The sequence below is a fragment of the Papaver somniferum genome, chromosome 11 (assembly GCF_003573695.1).
Source record: "Papaver somniferum cultivar HN1 chromosome 11, ASM357369v1, whole genome shotgun sequence".
In the NCBI taxonomy this organism is placed as follows: Eukaryota; Viridiplantae; Streptophyta; class Magnoliopsida; order Ranunculales; family Papaveraceae; genus Papaver; species Papaver somniferum.
The window spans coordinates 65,306,152-65,327,623 of record NC_039368.1 but is presented as its reverse complement, the minus strand read 5'-3'; the positions used below and the strand labels follow the sequence as shown (position 1 = coordinate 65,327,623).

The 21,472-nt window shown below is 41.4% G+C and overlaps 1 long non-coding RNA gene across 7 annotated transcripts; it reads left to right on the top strand.

The window, feature by feature from the left end:
- Nucleotides 1-6,249: 6,249 nt before the first annotated feature.
- Nucleotides 6,250-8,664, top strand: LOC113322884. 7 transcript variants are annotated; one of them, XR_003347344.1, is made up of 4 exons: nucleotides 6,269-7,018; nucleotides 7,413-7,498; nucleotides 7,830-8,069; nucleotides 8,235-8,626. It is a non-coding gene; the product is annotated as an uncharacterized LOC113322884 (long non-coding RNA). The 7 variants fall into 7 exon arrangements; XR_003347343.1 differs by having other exon boundaries at nucleotides 6,250-6,571; nucleotides 6,659-8,069; nucleotides 8,235-8,664; XR_003347342.1 differs by having other exon boundaries at nucleotides 6,251-6,748; nucleotides 6,934-8,069; nucleotides 8,235-8,664.
- The last annotated feature ends 12,808 nt before the right edge of the window (nucleotides 8,665-21,472 follow it).

Here is a 21,472-nt window from a genome sequence, read left to right as displayed (position 1 = left end):
TCTTCAAAGTGATACACGTTGTTCGACTTATATACAAATGAGCTGCCCACTTCCGATTCAACTCGGCTGACAATGTAATAACTTACTAACGGCGCCCACTTCTGTTTTTCCTCATGTTGACACCCAAATTTGTGTTGAGGGCGTATCCATGGATTTAATAATTCCCGATAAGTCTAGGTCTAGGTCTAGGAAAAAGAAATTAAAATAGGTCTGGAAAAAGAAATTAAAAGAAAAAGAATATCCTAATTTAACGTAAACTAAAACACACAAAATTGTTTGACCGAATTAAACATGGATATATAAATAATGAAAAGAAAATCTTAATTTAACGTAAACTAAAACATAAAAAATTATTTGACCGAATTAAACATGGATATATAAATTAGGTATCATTCCATTTACGGTCGGGACTCATGCTTTTTTGTGTTGAGTCTATAGGTTAGCCAACATCCATGCCCTGACGTGTAGTTAGTCGAATCATATCAACAAAGTTAGAATATTGTATGGATTTAGCTCATAACTGCCTAAAACTTAGACAACCAATTCTGCAAAAATGGAGCTCTGCGTCAAGGCGATTAGTCAAAATTGGTCAAGGAGGGTCAACTCAAATATTTTCATCGCCATTAATGAATCAATAAATTCTGCAACTACCTAATCAGTTAGTTAATGTTTTCTCTTGTCTTGTCTATTAGTGTTTAATTCTACTCTGATTTCTTCTTTCCTTGTCTGAATCTTGGTTTTGTTTCACTCATGTCGTAACTCACTTTTCTCCAAATCGAGATTTGCATGTATTTGATTTACTCTAATTTAAAGATTATAGTTTCGACTTTACCCTCTGGTTTGCTGATTATCACTTGCAGGTGTTAAGGTTGTGCCTGGTCTTTGTTGCCTTGCTTGGTACAAAGTAGTCATTGCAAAGGTTATCCATTCAAAGGTTGTGGTCTTCAAGGTTTCTTCTCAGTTAAAGGAAAATGGCGGAAAAATCTATCTATCACTCGGAATCTCTTTCTCTACTGCTACCAAGGTCTCTGACTTCTCTTCTTGTTGCAAGATAAGTGGCATAATTTTTATGATAATATCACCACGTCTCAAATCATTTTCATGCAAATACCCTATAAATTGGAATAGATTCAAGACGATACTCTTCATCACAACAAATACTTTTCATATCCAGTGCTTTTAAAAATTCATCACCCAGATTCCAAAAACATGGACCCAAATACGGGAGATATGAAATACTTGGAAGAACAACTGATGTCAACAAACTTGAACCACTCAGGTTCAATCTCTGAAGAAATTCGTCAAACATTTGTTTATGTAAGCGTCAACCTTGACAAAGGAATTTCTAAATGGGCTATTAGTATTGTGGGTAAACTTCTTACTTCTGAACCTATGAAACCTGACAACCTAGAATTTCACCTCAAAAATCTCTGGATTAAGAAAGTGAAGAAAATCCAGATAAGGAATCCATCTCCAAACTATTTCATCATTAGGTTTGCAAATTGGGATCAAGTTAACTGGGTACTAGAAAACGCTCCCTGGTCTGTAAATGTTTGTCTCTTCATGGTTAAGCAATACAACTCATTTGTTCAAATTCAGGAAATGGATTTCAGCACACAAGAATTTTGGGTTGATTTCAAAGACCTACCCCCAAAACTTTTTGATGAGGAAACAATGTTCAAGTTTGCAAAAATTCTTGGAGAAGTCAAAGTTCTCGACCCTGAAGATGGAAATCCTGTCGACTCAAATGATGTCAGTGCAAATATCAAAATCAATGTGAAAACTCCACTTACCAGAGGTCTCATTATTGAGAATGGTGCTGGTTACACTCAATGGATACCTTTCTATTATCAAAAGCAGCCAGGAAATCTCTGCCCAGCATGCTTCATACTAGACCATGATCATGATGAATGTGAAAGTAAAGCCAACTTTGTCAGGGCACTTGCTAATAAGGCTCTATTCAAGTTTGGGAAAACTAATTTGTCTCTGCAAGATGTGATGGCCATGAATCCAAAGATTACTATTAACAAGAAGATATATAAGAAGAAGGCTGCAGCTGCAAACAAGGTAGTTTTCCAAAGTCCCTCAAATGGCTATCATGTCACTACAACCTTCACTGAGGAGATGGGGAAAAATTCTGAGGTGGGTGAAGGATCAAACCAGAGAAAGGGAAAAAGAGTGCGTGAAAATGTGGCTAGAGCTATCAACTTTGATAACCCTATCTACATGGACGCTGAAAGTCAAGCTGACAACCATATCTATCAGAATGTTCCATAGTTACAAGACCATGACCAATCAGGGGATTGGGACCATCATTGCAATTCTATGACAATGTACCAGCAAGAAGCAGGGCAAGAAAACCAGGTAGTTAACTTAACTCACCATTATTCTTCCTTGCAAGTTCAACTGTTAATTTCCAGCTTTTTTGTTTTAAAATTTCAATTTTACTGTTGCTTTCACTCTCATTTTATCAACCCAAGTTATCATTGTGAAAAAATGAAAGTTCTATCTTGGAATTGCCAAGGCATAGGCCAAAAAGACACTAGAGACCACCTAAGAAACTACATACACATAAATGATGTAGACATAGTTTTCCTCTTAGAAACCAAATCTAAAGACACTAAAACTAACTCTTTAATTAAATTTTTTGGTTATCCTATAATTACTGATCTTAGTCCTCTATTGGTCTCTCCGGAGGCATTGCTCTCTTATGGAAGGATGGAATGAGTGTAAACATTGTTGATGAACAAAGAAACCAAGTGGAGATGTTGGTCACTGCTGGTCTACAAAATGTATAGTGGTTACTTACATGTCTTTATGGAAGCCCAAGATACCAAGAGAACAAAGCTCTATGGGAAGCCATTACTACTAGAAGTCAGAATGTGCAAGTCCCATGGATGATCATTCGAGACCTAAATATCACCATCAACTCTCAAGAAAAGATCTCAAATGCAACATCCGCTACGTCAAGCATCAACAAACGCATCAAAGAATGGCTTCTTCAAACTGATCTATTAGATGTCACATTCTCAAGGTATCCTTACACCTGGAGTAATCACAGACAAACTAATCATCTGGTTCAAGCTAAACTAGACATAGCAATTGCCAACTCAAAATGGCATGACACTTTCCAATCAGCCAAAGTATACAGTCTTACATCTTTTGGGTCAGACCATTCTCCAATCTTACTTCATACAAACCCAGCAGAGAGATATTTCAATAAACCTTTCAGAGTTTATGAAAACTGGATCCAACAAGATTCTTGTAAGGAACTAATTGCTAAAACTTGGACTCAGCAACAATAAGGCTCTGCAGCTTTTCAAGTGGTGACAAAGTTAAAGCTTACCAAAAAAGAAATCCAGAAATGGAATTATAAAATCTTCGGCAATGTTTCACAACACATCAAAGAAGTGGAAAAGAAGATTCAAGAGGCTCAAATTAACCAGCAGGCAGTCAATGGCAGCAACATGGAAGATATGCACAAAGAACTCAGATTTTGGTATAAAATGGATACAAATATAAAGTATCATAATTCCAGAGAAAATATTTTAAAGAATGAAAGCATAAACACCAAGTACTTCCACTCAAAAGCAAACTATAGGAAGAGAAGAAATCACATTGATTCTCTTAAATATAACATGGGCATATGGCATTCAGAGCGAAAGGATATATAGCAGATTCTCACCAACCATTTAAGCTCCATCACAACTTCTTCAAAGACTCAAAGAAATGAAGAAATATTAAGCCTCATCACCCCCTGCATAATAGAAGAAGACAACATCAGATTAACAAGAATCCCAGACATGGAATAAATAAAGAATGTAGTGTTTCAAATTAAAGCTTGGGTTGTTCCAGGACCAGATGGCTTCCAGGCTAGATTCTACCGACAATGCTGGAATGTAGTAGGTAATGATGTCATTCTCATGGTGCAATATTTTTTTTTAGAAATGGTTATCTCCTTAAAGAGCTCAACTACACCTTTCAAACTCTCATCCCAAAAACAGATTGCCCTCACAACCCCTCAGATTACAGACCTATAAGCTTGTGCAATATAAATTACAAAATAATCTCAAAAATACTTCCCAACATACTCAAACCAATACTCCAGAAAATTGTCTCTCCCTTCCAAGCAGCTTATGTTCCAAATAGGAGTATCTCTGACAATACCATCATAGCCCATGAAATTGTTGATCACATGAAAAAAAAACAGGAACAAGCATGTAGAAGTAGGAATAAATCTAGATATGTCGAAAGCATTCGACAGGATTGAATGGAAATTTTTGTTAGACATATTAAAGCAGTTGGGTTTCTGCAATAAATGGTGCCAACTAATAGAGAAATGCATTGGAACTACTTCTGTATTTGTACTGCTCAATGGATCATCATGCAATCCTTTTATCCCATCAAGAGGGATTAGACAGGGATACCCAATTTCCACTTATCTATTTATTCTTTGCATGGAAGGTTTCTCAGGAATGCTCTGTAAAGCTGAAAGCCTAAAGAAAATACAAGGTATCAAACCAAGTCATCATAGCCCAAGCATTTGCTTTTTGCAGATGATTGTCTGCTCTTCTGTAAAGGCAAAGAACAAGAAATCAGAAACCTGCTAGATATCATCAACAAGTTTAGCTCTTCCTCAGGCCAAGTGATACATTTTAGGAAATCCAGTGTTTTCTTTAACAGGCATATGCATCCACAAAGATTCTCCTACTTAAAAAGTCTATTGAAAATGAAACCTATGGGTTTGAATGAGAAGTATCTTGGATTTCCGTTGTTCTTAGGAAAAAACAAGAAAGAAATCTTCAAACCAATTGAAGAAAAGGTCCAGAATATACTCAGTACTTGGCAGGGAAAGATAATTGATCAAGCTGGAAGATCTACTCAAGTTCAAGCTGTCCTAAGTACAATGGCTAATTATCAGATGGGCTGCTTCAAAATGCCAAAAAATGTAACAGAGAACATTGACAGAATTCAAAGAAATTACTGGTGGAGAAAAGACAAGAAGAAAGGATACAATCCAATAGCTTTGAGTTCAGTTTGCAAGCCAAAAAGACTTGGAGGAATGGGCTTCAAAAATACTTCAAAGTTCAATGATGCTTTATTGGCAAAACTGGCCTGGAAAATGATCACTGATCATAACTCTCTTTGTGCCAGAATTTTAAGAGAAAAATACTTTCATAACAAAGATCCCTTAAGTGATAAAATTACAACTCAAGGTTCTTGGATTTGGAAGAATATATACAAGGGTCTACAAATTGTGAAGAAATATCATGTTTGAAGTATTGGAAATGGATCAGAGGTGAAAATATGGAAACATAACTGGATAGGAAATATCAAGCACAACCAACTATCAGGAGCAGCTCAGCACAAAGAGAATAATAATACAGTCCAGAGTCTAATCCTTCAAGACAATAAGCAACGAAATATGCAGAAAATTAACCAATATTTCAACCAAACTGAAAGTGATCAGATACAAGAAATAAGAATCCCTAAAGATGCTAAAGACACTCTCATTTGGAGCTTAACAAGAAATGGAGCTTTTACTGTGCAGTCTACATACAAAGCTTTGATTCAAGAAATTAATGGTAACAACATCAGCAAAGAAGATCAGAGATTATGGTTGAAAATTTGGCACCTAAAACTTCCATATCTTAACTTGTTCCTGTGGAGATCCCCGAAAGAGATTCTTCAAACCAGAACAAGAATGGGAAGACATATTCAGCTGGAGGACTACTCTTGCCCTTTCTGCAAACAAGTTTCAGAAACTGACACTCATATCCTCATTCACTGTGGCCTGTCCAAAGTCATTTGGTATCCATCCTACCAGAAACAATGCACTCTCAGCAGCATCTCACCTCTTTGCAGAACTGGATCAAGTCTTGGAGCCAAGAGCAAAACATCATATCCTTCAAGAGAGAAAAGAATATCCTTTTAGCCACAGTAATTATGTGGCAAATATGGAAACAGAGATGCATAACAGTCTTTGAAGGAAAAAACACTCACCCTAATAACATCATTACGTGCATAAGAAAATATTATATCTTCACTAGTCCAACACATGTTTTTAGGACACTTCTGGCTCAGCAGAAAGGACAGACTAGATATGTCATTAAATATTTACAGGTGGCATTCGTCAATAATTAGTGCGTGATAATTTATCACTAGTTATTTGTCGTTCTTTTCGTATATATTTGCCCCCACGTCCTTAAATTTCCACCCATATCTGATACCCTTAAAACTCATTAATCGTACGGTCACTATTCAGATCTAGAAACTTCTTAAAAACTGAAAACTCACCAAGAAAATAAAGGCTCCCGTATTTTTCTCCTACGTGTTTATCACCGATACAACTTTCTCATAAACTTCCCCAACTGGATCTTCTGTTTTTCTTTGTTAGATTTAGACTGCAAACTCAATAAATTTCATCACAGAAATCACTTCAATTTTTTTTTAAACACCTAATTTTTTTTTGAAGAAACAGTTCCGAATCCTACGAGTGCAGAAATTCCTCTTTGTACATCTTTATCTTCTACCTTGAATATAGAGATGAACGGATTTTACTTTCAGATCGGTAAAATTTCTCTCTTCTTTCTAATTATTATCGTATTTCGTTTCTAGGTTAAAATTATTGAATGGATTGGAGATCTAATTTGGCTAGGAAACACCAAAGACATCGAGAGTAACGATTTAAATTATTCTTCAGAGGATTCAAACAAGCCAGTTTTGATTATCCTAGAGTCTATTGATTGTAAGTTTTTTGATTATTCCAGAGTCTATTGATTGTAAGTTCAATTCTTGCACTTTTAAGTTTTTTCGAAACTGTAACCTTGAGCTTAATTGTGGTTGCTAGATTTGTCTATAATGAAATTGATTCTGTGAGACAGCAATAAAAAAGGAACTGCTTTTTTTTATGTTTTTATTATTCTTAAATAGATTGACATAGCAAAAAAAGAACGAAGTACTCCAGGGATGTCACCAGAAGTCATGTATGGTTTTCTCAATGCTCTGACTGAAGCAGGTAAGTTAGCCATCAATAGAAAAGATTGTCAGTGGTAAGCAGCTAAACTGCTCACCCAACCCTCTTAATCTTTTTGTCCTTAATTTATTTTTCAAATGTTGTTGCAAAGCCTCGTCTTAGAAGGTTTTACACTTTGTAGATCTAGGTGTCCCACTGAACCTTGGTCATGATTGGGGAACCATGTAAAAACTACATAGAATACATTTACTATGTAGGTGCCCTGCAACATGTTGGATTGGTCCTTAGCATAGTTCTTTCTTGTAGTTTCTGAGATGTATGAGACGACTCATTGAATAATACATACTTAGTTACTTGTTGTATTTGTACAAGAAGAAAATAATAAATTAGCTATGGCTTAATTTGTAACATCATGATGTGTTGAAAATTTGAACAGTGATATGGAGGTGATGCTTGTCCTTAAAGTTCGAGCTATATGAGCTCAAACAATTGTCAATTCTCAACATCCAAACACTCCTCTAGGTGAACTTGTTTATGCTATAGTAAATGAATTTTGTAAGACCATTTCTTATTAGTATTGCTGGTGATAATATTAATAACTTAGATTGGTTAGTTATTACGATCTATCGTGGATTGTGCTTGTTGTACTGGTCATTCTTTTCAAGGTAAAAACTAATGGAATCAAATTTCTTTTCGATGACACCTTGCTATCTTTTTGATTTTTGTTAGTCATGTTGAAGTACAAGTTTACAGTTATTAATCGCCATTGCTTCGTATTTGTACACTGGATTAATCTTTGTATTTCTCTTTCTGCCAAACCTCATTCACTAGATGTTTTGACTTTCCCTTGCAGGTTGAGAGAATAGGTTGAAGAGTCTGGTGAATCTTGGCACCTGATGTCGAAAAGTTTCTTGTGAGATAAATAATGGAGTTGTTTTCTAAATTGAGTTTAGATTAAAGGTATATAGTAACATGAGTTTCATGATTGATATGAAATTTCGAGTAGCTGCAGACGATTTGTTAGAATAGAGGTCGCACTATTCCTTCTAAGGTTGTACAGGAAGAATCCCGATGTCATCAAAGTAGATGGGGGGTAAGATACTTTTGCAATGCTCATTGATAAAATCACCAAAAATACTCATGTAGCTAAGACTGCTAGATATGGGTTGATCAGTTGCTCCTCAAACATTTACCTGTAGGCACAGTTTTTTGGAGACTTGTTATTTGAACCTAAGTGTTTTTTTTTAATTGTGGACAGGATCTTAGGGATTGGACGCATCTTGAAGAATATATAAAGAAGGAAAAGTTGCGTTAGGGAGTGCTAATTTTTGTACACCACCTAATGATGATTTAAGACACCAATAGATATGGAAATTATAAGTAGCAATATGGAGTGTTGGAGCAGCAAAAATATTTTACTTGCAGCAGCAAAAAATATGGAGTGTTGGAGTTGGAGCACTTGGAGATATTTTCTCAGGGATACAATCGAATGGCCACAACAACACGTAACTCGTTCACCTTGAAGTTGAATCATAATGTTTTTTCTTATTTTCTTTTCTGTTATGTTGAATATATATGATTGAAATATGTAGTTTTCTTGCTGAACTTGTGAATGTTTGTTGTTAAGTTATCAATTTTTTTTTGATGGAATTAAGTTATCAATTAAATACAAGTTAATTTTAATAGAATGAGTTGCAGCAGTTAACGAAATTCCATATGCTTGCTTGTCTCAAGTATTAATAACAAAAAAATAATTACAGTAAAGAAAGAAAAAGAAAAATCATTTAGACTCAGGTGCATCAGATTCGGCTGAAAATGACTTAGCTGAATTAGTACGACTCCAGCTGAATCTCAAAACCCGGATTTTGACAGACGTGCACTGTCGTTAATTATGGACAAAACAAAATCTGTTGTTGTTTTTCAACGAAAAGGTTCCGTCATACAAAAATAGTACACCGAAAAGGTTCCGTCCTACAAAAATAGTACACCGAAAATACGACGGATTTTAGGACAGACAGAATTTGTCATATAACCTCATTTTCGACAGTTTCTGCCTGTCCTAAAATCCGAGTTTTGGACTAGTGCTTGAATACTGAAACTAACTCACATTGCAAGCCTTTTTTCAGCAAAAATTTAAAAAATTGGGAAAAACCACCCGAAAGTTGGTGGAAACTAAATTTTGATGCTGCTTTTAATAAAGATTCATAAATATGTGGAATTGGTCTAATCTTGAGAGACTGTGCAGGGAGATTTATGAAGGGCTTGGTAAAGGTGACTAAAGCCAGAGATGCTGAACAAGGAGAAGGTTTAGCACTTCTAGAAGCAGTGGAGTGGATTAACAGTGAGGGTTGGAGAAATATAATCATAGAGGGAGATTGCAAGACTGTCATTGAAACCGTGACTTCAAATTTTGCTAAGTCTAACTGGCAAGACCATAATCATGTTTCGGATATTAGTAGGTGTTTTAGGGTGAAAATGGTTTCTGCTGATTTCGGTAATTTCAGGTGTGTGGGTGAGAAACGAGTCTAAACCCTAAACAATGTACTGCAAGGGAGTACTTTAGATTCGAGAAATCAATCTGTACAAATCCGGCCTAAACCAAGAAATGGTCGTTCCAGACTTGCTTCGGTCACAAAGAGGAGGAGAAGGGTTGGTTTTGGGGAGGGAAGCGAAGAGAGTGTTGAGACCAGAATAGTTGATTCTGGAAGAGTAGTTGTTTTGTGACTTGTATCAGAAAGTGGGAAGCTAACAGATGGGAAAGCTAGCAAACGTTTTCTGAGTGTTGTATACTCCTGACCAGAACTTGTTGTTTGGTGGAAATAGGTAATGCCTATTTATACAAGTCGAAGTGAAACGTACTCCGGTCTCATTAAGAAATAGAAAACAGGTGAGTAAATGGGAGGAGGTGGTAACCGGTAACGCTTGGAATTGATGTTCCATAAAAGAAAGCGTTTCACCATTACTCCCTGTATTTACTAACCTCCTCATCCTTATGACACTTTCTTATAACGAGCGTAGTGTACGCCGTACGCTGTAAACCTCCAAACCAATACCCAATGAACATCCCCCAGTTTGCGACATGTGTTGATGTCTCGAGTGTTTTTGTGGAAAACATGTAACATGTTGTTGTTGTCTGGAAAGTTGAGCTTGGGAGACTTGCCGGCTCGGTGGTGACCTTCAACGGTCGAGATTTTGCATCTTAAGAGGAAGGTAGTCGTTGATTATTGCAACATTTCGTTTGGTAGCCAGTGGCATGAAAGTATGATCAATATGGATTTAATGTGGCCCAGTTTAGGCGCCGCCAAAAGTTAGGGTTTTGGCTTTGTTTAGGCGCGACCAAACTAGGACCAAAGGTTTCCATGCGTTAGCTGGTAACCTTGGACGGCTAAGATCTGCATCTTAAATGAAAAAGTGGTCGTTGATTGTTGCAGGCCTTCATTTTGGTAGTCGTATAGGGAAGGCCGGCATGGTATGGCGCGACAAGGTGATTGGCATGCCATTGGCACATGTGGCATGGCATGCCTTGGCGCGGTTTGGCGTGGCCAAAACTAGGGTTTTGGGCCAAAGGTTACCATGCGTTGTTTGGCGACCTTGGACGTTTAGGATTTGCATCTAGGATGGAAGGGTGGTCGTTTATCGTCGCACGCCTTCGTTTTGGTAGCCGCATGGGGAAGGCTGACATGGTATGGCGCGACAAGGTGGTTGGCATGCCATTGGCGCGGTTTGGCGTGGCCAAAACTAGGGGTTTGGGCCAAAGGTTACCATGCGTTGTTTGGCGAACTTGGACGGCTAGGATTTGCATCCAGGATGGAAGGGTGGTTGTTGATCGTCGCACGCCTTCGTTTTGGTAGCCGCATAGGGAAGGACGGCATGGTGTGGCGCGGCAAGGTGGTTGGCATGCCATTGGCACATGTGGCATGGCATGTCTTGGCGCGGTTTGGCGTGGCCAAAACTAGGGTTTTGGGCCAAAGGTTACCATGCGTTGTTTGGCGACCTTGGACGGCTAGGATTTTCATCCAGGATGGAAGGGTGGCCGTTGATCGTCACACACCTTCGTTTTAGTAGCCGCATGGGGAAGGCCGGTATGGTGGGTCCAAGGCCAATGGCGCGGATGGCTTGGCATAGTGGGGACAAGGGTTTGGTACGGACGGCTTGGCATGGTGGGGCCAAGGCAAGGTGCGATTGGCTTGGCATGGCGGGGCCAAGGGTTTGGCATGCCATTGGCGCATGGTGCGGCTAGCATGGTTGGGGCCAAGGCAAGCGGTTGGCTTGGCATGGTGGGGCCAAGGGTTTGGCATGCCATTGGCGCATGGTGCGGCTAGCATGGTTGGGGCCAAGGCAAGGTGCGGTTGCTTGGCATGGTGGGGACAAGGGTTTGGCATGCCATTGGCGCATGGAGCGGCTAGCATGGTTGGAATGCCTTGGCGCAGAGATGTGTCTGGCATGGTTTGCCATTTGCACAGTGGTGCGGCTGGTATGGTTGGTATGCCTTGGCGTGGAGATGTAGCTGGCATGGTTGGCATGCCTTGGCGTGGAGATGTGGCTGGCATGGTTTTCCATTGGCACAGTGGTGTGGCTGGCATGGTTGGCATGCCTTGGCGCGGAGATGTGGCTGGCATGGTTTGCCATTGGCACAGTGGTGCGGATGGCATGGTAGGCATGCCTTGGCGCGGAGATGTGGATGGCACGGTTTTCGATTGGCACAGTGGTGCGGCTGGCATGGTTGGCATGCCTTGGCGCGGTAGCAGGAGAATTAGGGTTTGGCATAGATGATGTTGGTCAATGTTAAGGGTTCTGCTGTGGAACATGACACATAAAAAAAAGGTAACCCGGTAATTCTTACGTAGGCATGCTGATCGATTCAATAAATGTGCCAATGGTTTTAGTGAAGTCATGTCAGTTGTACGGTTTTACGATTTTAACCCTAAGCAAAAAACCACCATCAACGTTAAGTCCCCTGCTTAGATCGGAACAGGAGCATTGTTGCGAGGTAAGCATAAGATGGTGATGGGCAAGGATTAAAATCGAAACGACACGTCGTGGAAAGATGGTCAGGAAGGTCCGACTAACCTTTTTCGAGAGATAAGGAGAGTCCATGATCCTCGTGTTTAGCGGCCTTGCGTAGATTCTATTCGTGGTGTAGACCGTGAAGTGGTGAGATGAAGATCATCGACTTAGTCTAGCTATGCATCACCTTGGATGGGTTAGGGAACATCATGACGCTGTCTTGGCGAGTTTTCGATGTTGGTGCGGCAAGTCATGGCACAGACGGCTTGGCATGGTGGGGCCAAGGAAATGGCGCAGTTTGGTGAGGCAAAGCATGCGAACGGCTTGGCATGTGGGGACAAGGCATGGCGCGGTCCTGGAGAGGCAAGCATGGCGGACGTCTTGGCGTGGTGGGGTCAAGGAAATACGCAGTTTGGTGAGGCAAGGCATGCGCGGACGGCTTGGCATGTGGGGCCAAGGCATGACGCGGTCCTGGTGAGGCAAGTATGGTGGACGGCTTGGCGTGGTGGAGCCAAAGCAATGGCGCGAACGGTCTTGGCATGGTGATTGGTCTTCGCGGGCCCGGTTGCCTCTTTTCCTTACTTAACTCAAATAGGAAGTCCTTTCCTTATTCAAACCCCCAAGTATCACGCCTATAAAAGGAGAGCCGACCTCTCCTTTTACTTCACATTTATACTTTTTTATATTCTGGCCGTGTGGTAACAGTAAAGTGGACGAGCGAATCCCAGGTATGTCTTCCAACACTTCCTATTTAACTTGGTTTTCTTGTTCTTTTGTGTTAGTGCAAACCCTAGCTGTAGGCGTACCTTTTCGTGAACTTGTAGAAATGTTTTCCTTCTGCGTTGGTATGAATCCTAGCCGTAGGTATGCTTTGCACGAACTTGTAGTAACATTTAGGCGTGAATACCGTAGTGATGCTGGCCGCCTCAATTACCATGCAAAGTAGGCATACATGAGCTGATAACTGTCATTCCCTTCACGCGAAAACCTAGCTTCTAGGGTTTACTCCTTTTTCCTGGTGTGACCGTGTGTATGGTTTCCGTGGTGGGACGCGCCTCCTCGGTCGGGCGTAAATTTCCCGCTACAGGGTAAGGTCTTGGCATGAGGAGGTGATGCAGGGTCTGTCAGTCCCATTTTTTTTGCCTATACGCATTATGACTTTGAAAGAAATTGGATTGCGTCCATGATGGATCTCCTGTGTCTGATAAAATAATTTCCATGCACTTTCCGTAATAATTTCTCTTCATATTGTTCCATTGTAGTTATTTCCAAGGTGGAAATAGCGTGAGAGAATTTCATTAGGATGTCATTTGAGAAAAGTTTTGCCGTACCGAAAGATGTTGGAAATTCCAAGCCAAACATAGATGATGAGTTCTTTACAACATCCGCCACGATTAGGAGAAATCATCCCAAGTATGTGTTGATTTTTCTGACTGGTCCAGAAAGTGAAGGAGAGGCCCGGTCGGTTCGACCAGGAGGTGTAATAAGGTTTGTCTTCAGAGGAAAGAGTATCATGCTTCTCCTATTGACTTTAAAATCTCTATGAGTCTGTTGCGTCCCTTTAAGAAATGGATGAGATTCATGATGAGCCAGGAATGTGTAAATCCAGTTTGACCAAGGCGCAGATCATTGATGCTGTCGCGGGTTCCGCGGTGCTTCAAATTAGGAAAGATATTCCAGGCTTGGTTGCTTTTATTTCCAGATGGTGTCCAGACACTCACACGGCCATATGCAGGTGGGTGAAATGACTATCTCCTTAGAGAGCGTGGCCGTGTTACTGAACCATCCTGTAATAGGAAACCTCGATGTCAAATTGTCTGCAGATGAAGAAGAAATGCGCGCCGCTCTGGTTGCAAAATCAAAAGGATTCGTTCGGAAAGAAAACGAGACGAGGTTCTTCTATGGATGGTGGGTGTCTCAGTGGTTTCCCGATGGGTTGGAGCCGAATCAGAAGAATAGTACGCTTCCTGTCGCGGCGTTCTTTGGTTATCCAGAGATATTTTCGATGACGGATCTGGTAAGAAGGAGATAAGACATGAACTTATCAAGTTTGCCATAAAATTGGCAAAAGGTGTCATTCTCCCTATTGGCGGCTTGTTTCTTGGTTCCCTGTACACACACTTGGATCAGCTGGTCGCGGACATGTGCGCTTCAAATGGTTACATAAAAGTGGATTCATATATTCATGCCGCTTTTCTCCAAGCGTGGCTGTGGGAGCACTTCCAAAAGGGATGCTCCAAAACCGTTGTCCGTACTTCCCGAGTCTTGGGGTGGCTCTAGGATACTGCGCTGGTCGAATAGGCGCCCAAAGTTGGTTCGAACCTGGTTGGATTCCTTGAAAACTCACACACGGTCAATTTTCATCCATGGGATCCGGTGCATGCGTCCATAACTCAGATCAGTACCTTTGCTCATGCTTCGAGCATGTCTTTGTCTTCTGATAAAGAGGATATGAGTGTTGGAGAGATGGTGTTCATGCGAAGCTGCACGCCCGGTTATGTGCCGTCTTTCTTTCGAGGATCTTGAAAAGCAGTCTCTTACAATATCGATAGGGCGGCTCGGGATATGGGGTTTGACCAAGGGGTCCCACTTGTTCGTCAGCCTATTGTTCCAGAAGTCTCGTTACCAACTGTTCTCGATGCTACTGTTCTTGTGTCGGGTAAAAGTCTCCCTTTTCTGCTTGCGGAACGAAATCCATGAACAACCTCCAAATATAACATATTTTGGAAGGATGAGTTTATCGTTTTCCATGGATTCGTGAATGATGTGGTAGAAAACCGTCGCGGTAAGCCTTCTCCTGGGGTTTTAGCAGAGCATCCACTGCCGAGGGATCCTTCTTCGCCCAAGCGAAAATCCGTTAGCCCGAATGCAGATAGTCCCCAAGTGAAGGAGCGAAGATCTAGAATCCGTGAAGATGGTTCCCAATCAGTTTCGACAACCCTACCGACTTTCAGTTCGTCTAATACGCGGGTACGTGTGATTTTCCTCTTGAATTTAGTTGGATCGTGTATATCCTTGTTTCTTTCCTGAGTATCCATATTTGTATCTTGCCTAGGGTCTCAGCAACGTGAACGCCTTTACCAAACTTGCAAGTAGTCAGAAAACATCGCTTCTCGAGGCGGAGGGTGGCGGTGCTGAGCCTATCCGTGGCGATGGGGAACCCGACAAGGATGAAAGCTCAGAGTTCAGTGATGGCGAGAGTAGTTCTTACGAAATCAGTGCTGAATCTTCCTCTAGCCAGTCTGAAAGCGAATCAGTGAGTCTCCCGCATGTTTTTTATTTTTTCTTTCTCTTTGGAAAATATCTAATCCGTGATGTCATAGGGGGAAACCGTTTCTGAAGATGGCTCCGAGACGGAGACTGGTGGTGATACAGCTTTTTCTCCAATTGTGGCAGCCGCACCGGGCGACCTTGAAATGGATGTTGATCGAGATGAAAATGTCGTTGTGACCCAGACAATAGAGAGTACTCCAATGGCCGCATGTGCAATTATTGTTAGGAATCCCTTTCCGTTTGCTGATGTAGACGCGGGTGACACTTTGAACCCTCCATACCTGGTTCCTTATCCGGATCATGTGTTGATCGGGGGATTTAGCGTGCCAACCAAACATGCGGAGTTATACACCAAGATATTGGAAAGCTACGGACATATCACCACGACCAAGAAGGTTACTAGTCGATTTGCGTTGGTTAAGCGTGTGGAGGAAGCTTTGTCTTCGATTGACGACATGTGCAACGTGACTGGTAATACTGTTTCTGAGGATGTATTCTCGAGCTGGAGGTTCCATCGTGACATGTGTGTAAACTTCGAGTTCAATGTTCCTTGGTTCGTTGACAGTTTCTCTGAGGTTGAAAAATTGCTGGTCGAAACAGTCGAAGGTCCTTCTGCGGATATGGTGAAGAAGCAGGAAGCGGAAGTGGAAAAATTGTCCAGGAAGCTGAATTTGAAGAGAGCGGCTCTCCAAAGCACGAAGGAGGCTCTTTCTAAGAAGAGAAAGACATTGTTAAAAAACTTTCCTTGAATGTATTTCTGTCTTCTGAACTTCTTATTTTTAGGTTTTTTTTTGAAAGGCAAATGAAACGCCTAGTTTATGGTTTTGATTTCCTGGATTTTTGGGTTGATAGACAAATGTTACCTTGAGGGTTTTGGGTTATTCTTTTGGAATGAATTTTTTTGGAATGGATTGTTTTGGGAATGATGTTGTCTTGGTTACGATTACAAGTGACGCAAACATCTCAGGAAAACCATGGAACCGTGAGCGTTGCTTGTCGGTAAATGACATGGGGTGAAACATAACATGGATATCGGTTTTATCATTCCCGTGAAAACTTGAAATATCAAACCATGTATTTTGTCTAGTTAATACTTACTCGGTTTTTCAGGTCTCCTGATGAAAAGGGAATCTTCCGGGTGTAAGACCGAGTTTTACGGGAGGCACCGCCGTGATTGTGGAAAGTCCCCAGTCGTCTCATCTGGTAATCGAGTCGTCGATCCCTGGTTGGATCGTTCGCTTTTAACCTCTAGGCAGTCCCCAGTCATCCCTCGTCGTGTCAAGACTGATAATCTGGTCGTCTGGTTACTGAGTCGTCGATCCCTGAGCGGATCGCCTACTTCTACCGCCTTGATGTCTGGGTCGAATCATGAGATTGATGGTCGAAAATTGACATTGTAACCGAAAGATCAATCTCCCACCGTGGTAGCCAATTGTTTGAGGGTAAAAACGGTTTATGTTGATTTCAGTAATTTCGGGCGTGTGGTGAGAAACGAGTCTAAACCCTAAACAATGTACTGCAAGGGAGTACTTTAGATTCGAGAAATAAATCTATACAAATCCAACCTAAACCAAGAAATATCCGTTCCATACTTGCTTCGGTCACAAAGAGGGGGAGAAGGGTTGGTTTTGGGGAGGGAAGTGAAGAGAGTGTTGAGACCAGAATAGTTGATTCTGGAAGAGTAGTTGTTTTGTGACTTGTATCAGAAAGTGGGAAGCTAACAGATGGGAAAGCTAGCAAACGTTTTCTGAGTGTTGTATACTCCTGAGCAGAACTTGTTGTTTGGTGGAAATAGGTAATGTCTATTTATACAAGTCGAAGTGAAACGTACTCTGGTCTCATTAAGAAATGGAAAACGGGTGAGTAAATGGGAGGAGGTGGTAACCGGTAACGCTTGGAATTGATGTTCCATAAAAGAAAGCGTTTCACCATTACTCCCTGTATTTACTAACCGCCTCATCTTTATGACATTTTCTTATAACGAGCGTAGTGTACGGCGCACGCTGTAAACCGCCAAACCAATACCCAATGAGCATCCCACAGTTTGTGACATGTGTTGATGTCTCGAGTGTTTTCATGGAAAATATGTAGCATGTTGTTGTTGTCTGGAAAGTTGAGCTTGGGAGACTTTCCGGCTCGGTGGTGACCTTCAACGGTCGATATTTTGCATCTTAAGAGGAAGGTAGCCGTTCATTATTGCAACATTTCGTTTGGTAGCCAGTGGCATGAAAGTATGATCAATATGGATTTAATGTGGCCCAGTTTAGGCGCGGCCAAAAGTTAGGGTTTTGGCTTTGTTTAGGCGCGACCAAACTAGAGACAAAGGTTGCCATGCGTTAGCTGGTAACCTTGGACGGCTAAGATATGCATCTTAGATGAAAAAGTGGTCGTTGATTGTTGTAGGCCTTCGTTTTGGTAGCCGTATAGGGAAGGTCGACATGGTATGGCGCGGCAAGGTGATTGGCACGCCATTGGCACATGTGGCATGGCATGCCTTGGCGCGGTTTGGCGTGGCCAAAACTAGGGTTTTGGGCCAAAGGTTACCATGCGTTGTGTGGCGACCTTGGATGGCTAAGATTTGCATCTAGGATGGAAGGGTGGTCGTTGATCGTCGCACGCCTTCATTTTAATAGCCACATGGGGAAGGCCGGCATGGTATGGCGTGGCAAGGTGGTTGGCATGCCATTGGCACATGTGGCATGGCCAAAACTAGGGTTTTGGGCCAAAGGTTATCATGCGTTGTTTTGCGACCTTGGACGGCTAGGATTTGCATCCAGGATGGAAGGTGGTCATTGATCGTCGCACACCTTCGTTTTGGTAGCCGCATAGGGAAAGCCGTCATGGTATGGTGCGGCAAGGTGGTTGCCATGCCATTGGCACATGTGGCGTGGCATGCCTTGGCACGGTTTGGCGTGGCCAAAACTAGGGTTTTGGGCCAAAGGTTACCATTGGCGCATGGTGCGGCTAGCTGGTTGGCATGGTTTGCCATTGGCACAGTGGTGCGACTGGCATGGTTGGCATGCCTTGGCGCGGAGATGTGGCTAGCATGGTTTTTCATTGGTACATTGGTGCGGCTGGCATGGTTGGCATGCCTTGGTGCGGAGATGTGGCTGGCATGGTTTTCCATTGGCATAGTGGTGCGACTGGCATGGTTGGCATGCCTTGGCGCGGAGATGTGGCTGGCATGGTTGGCATGCCTTGGCGCGATAGCATGAAAATTAAGGTTTGGCATAGATGATGTCGGTCAATGTTAAGGGTTCTGCCGTGGAACATGACACATAAAAAAAAGATACCCAGGTAATTCTTACGTAGGCATGCTGATCGATTCAATAAATGTGTTAATGGTCATAGTGACGTCATGTCAGTTGTACGATTTTACGATTTTGACCCTAGGCTAAAAACCACCATCAACAGTAGGAAACTAAAAGCTATTAGTAATATTAAGTGTGTCTTCTTTCCTAGGTCAGGTAATGAAGCGGCTGATGGGTTAGCCAAATATGCCAAGAATTATATTTGTAATCAAGTGTGGGCTGAGTATCTACCAAGATGTATCCTCTCTATTCAGAGAAGGACAACTCTATGTAATTCTCTCTTTTCAATAATGAATTTGCTTTTATGATCAAAAAAAAAAAAAGAATGTTGTATGGATAAAACATGTGCAAATCAAATAAATACCTCTTGTATTGTTGGGCTTTATAAATATCCTTATCAATGTTATCATACAATAAACGTACCCTCTTTTCATCTATAACCAAAATCAAGGGCTCATAAGGGTTTTCATTTCTTTCCAAATTTACCCTTGTTTATATTTATGGTAAATCAAATTTTTGTTACTTTCAAACCGTTGTATTACTAGATCAACCTTTTATCATCTCCTCACTGTGGAAAAAGGCCAATCTTCAAAGAAAAAAATCTAGATATTTTTTCAAATTTGAAATTAATTTGATGAACTAGGTTTATAGATATTTTCTTCTTCATCTTTACAACAGATTTTGAACGAGATATTCTCTGTGTTTCTTCATCGGAGATAAGCAACTGATTTGACGAGATTTGATTTTGATTCAACAAATTGGTAATGTTGATTTTAATAAACATTCGTAGATAGGTATCTGAGATTTGCATGCTTGATTTTTTTTGTAAATCTTCATAGTGATTTTCAGTTTTGATTTTGTTTGCAAAGATCATCAATTTGTGTTTAACATAATTTTTGGTTGAGATCGTGAATTTGTGTTGATTGAACTAGATTAACTGGTTTATTTACATATTATTTGAACTCAAGATCGTGATTCATCTCTTAAACATGTATTGTTTAATTTTTATTTTCCGGTTTTTTATTTTGAATTTTTATTTTCATGTGTTTTGTAGGCTTATAATTTTGGAATTTAGCTTCAATTTAGGTTCGATGAATCATTTTTTGTCATGAATTGTGTTTATTCTTTAATGAATTGTGGGAGAATACTAAGTTTTGATGAATCGGTTTGCAATCAATTATATTTCTGTTGATGAATGTTGACATATCCGGTATAAGTCGGGGTAATGTGGTGCTACTATTTCCACCGATATAATGTAGTGCTACTATTTCCAAGTTTCAATTTAATGGAGTTTCAATTTTTTCTGAACAAGGGTCGTTATCTTCGTATATGTAAGGACCCTCTAAACTATAATTTCAGTTTCATTATACAATAAAAACTCTGTATATTAATAGCCTTGGGACTTCACAAAATTATTAATGTATGGAGTTTATTAATATAGGGAGGTATACTAAAAAAAATTGCTCGACAAGAAGCTTTAAACATGCTCGACAAGTTGGAAATATTTTGGCTTCAACAAGAAGGTGCACATAGTAACAAGAAGGTGGAAGAGTGGAGTAACGTGTAACGTCATAATTTATGCTTTCATGATGGAGGAAGTGGATCCGTTTACACCATTACTTCTTGCCATTACTAACCGTCCTATTTCATGACACTTTCTTGTAACGGGCGCATTGCACGCTGTAAACCGCCAGACCAATACCCTGATGAGTATCCCCCAATTTGTGACATGTTTGATGTCTCGAGTGTTTTCTTGGAAAACATGTAGCACTTTGCTACGTGTGGCAAGTTAAAATCAAGAGGCTTGTCGTGGGAAATAGTATGTGATGCTATTAGGCTCGTCTTGGATGGTCGCCTAAAACTTGCTACAAGTCTATCAGTTTGGTAGCAAACTTCGATGGCTGAGATCACATCTCACGAGGAAGGGTAGCCGTTGATTATGGCTACCTTCTGTTGGCGCCTGATAGTGGCACAATGGCGCCTTTAGTGCATGCCAGCGGCATTGCGGCATGGATGGCATGGTTCGTGCATGCCAGTGGCACGGTGGTGCAAGTGGCGCCTGGCGTATCCATGGACACTAGATTTAGGCGGCTGGTCTCCCAAAACTTGCCACAAGCCTGCCAGCTTGGCGGAGAACTTGGATGGATGAAATTGCATCTCATGAGGAAGGGTAGTCGTTGATTATGTCTACCTTCTGTTGGCGCCTGATAGTGGCACAATGGCGTCTTTAGTGCATGACAACGGCATTGCGGCATGACTGGCATAGTTGGTACATGCCAGTGGCACGGTGGTGCAAGTGGCGCCTGGGTATCCATGGCCACTAGATTTAGGCGGCTGGTCTCCCAAAACTTGCCACAAGCCTGCCACCTTGGTGGCGAACTTGGATGGATGAGATTGCATCTCATGAGGAAGGGTAGTCGTTGATTATGGCTACCTTCTATTGGCACATGATAGTGGCACAATGGAGCCTTTAGTGCATGCCAGCGGCATTGCGGCATGGCTGGCATAGTTCGTGCATGTCAGTGGCACGGTGGTGAAAATGGCACCTGGCGTAGCCATGGCCACTATATTTAGGCGGCTGGTCACCCAAAACTTTCCACAAGCCTGCCAGCTTGGTGCCAAACTTGGATGGCTGAGATTGCATCTCATGAGGAAGGGTAGCCGTTGATTATGGCTATCTTCTGTTGGCGCCTGATAGTGGCACAATGTCGCCTTTAGTTCATGCCAGTGGCAAGGTGGTGCAAATGGCTCTTGACGTATCCATGGTCACTGAAATTTTGGCGCGTTGGTGTTAGACTCAAACGTGGTGTGGCAACATAAGTTTCAATGGCCACATTCCCCATGTTCTGTGGAACATTGTTTGGAGCGGTTGGCGCGGAAACTTTGCCTAAATTAGGGTTTGGCA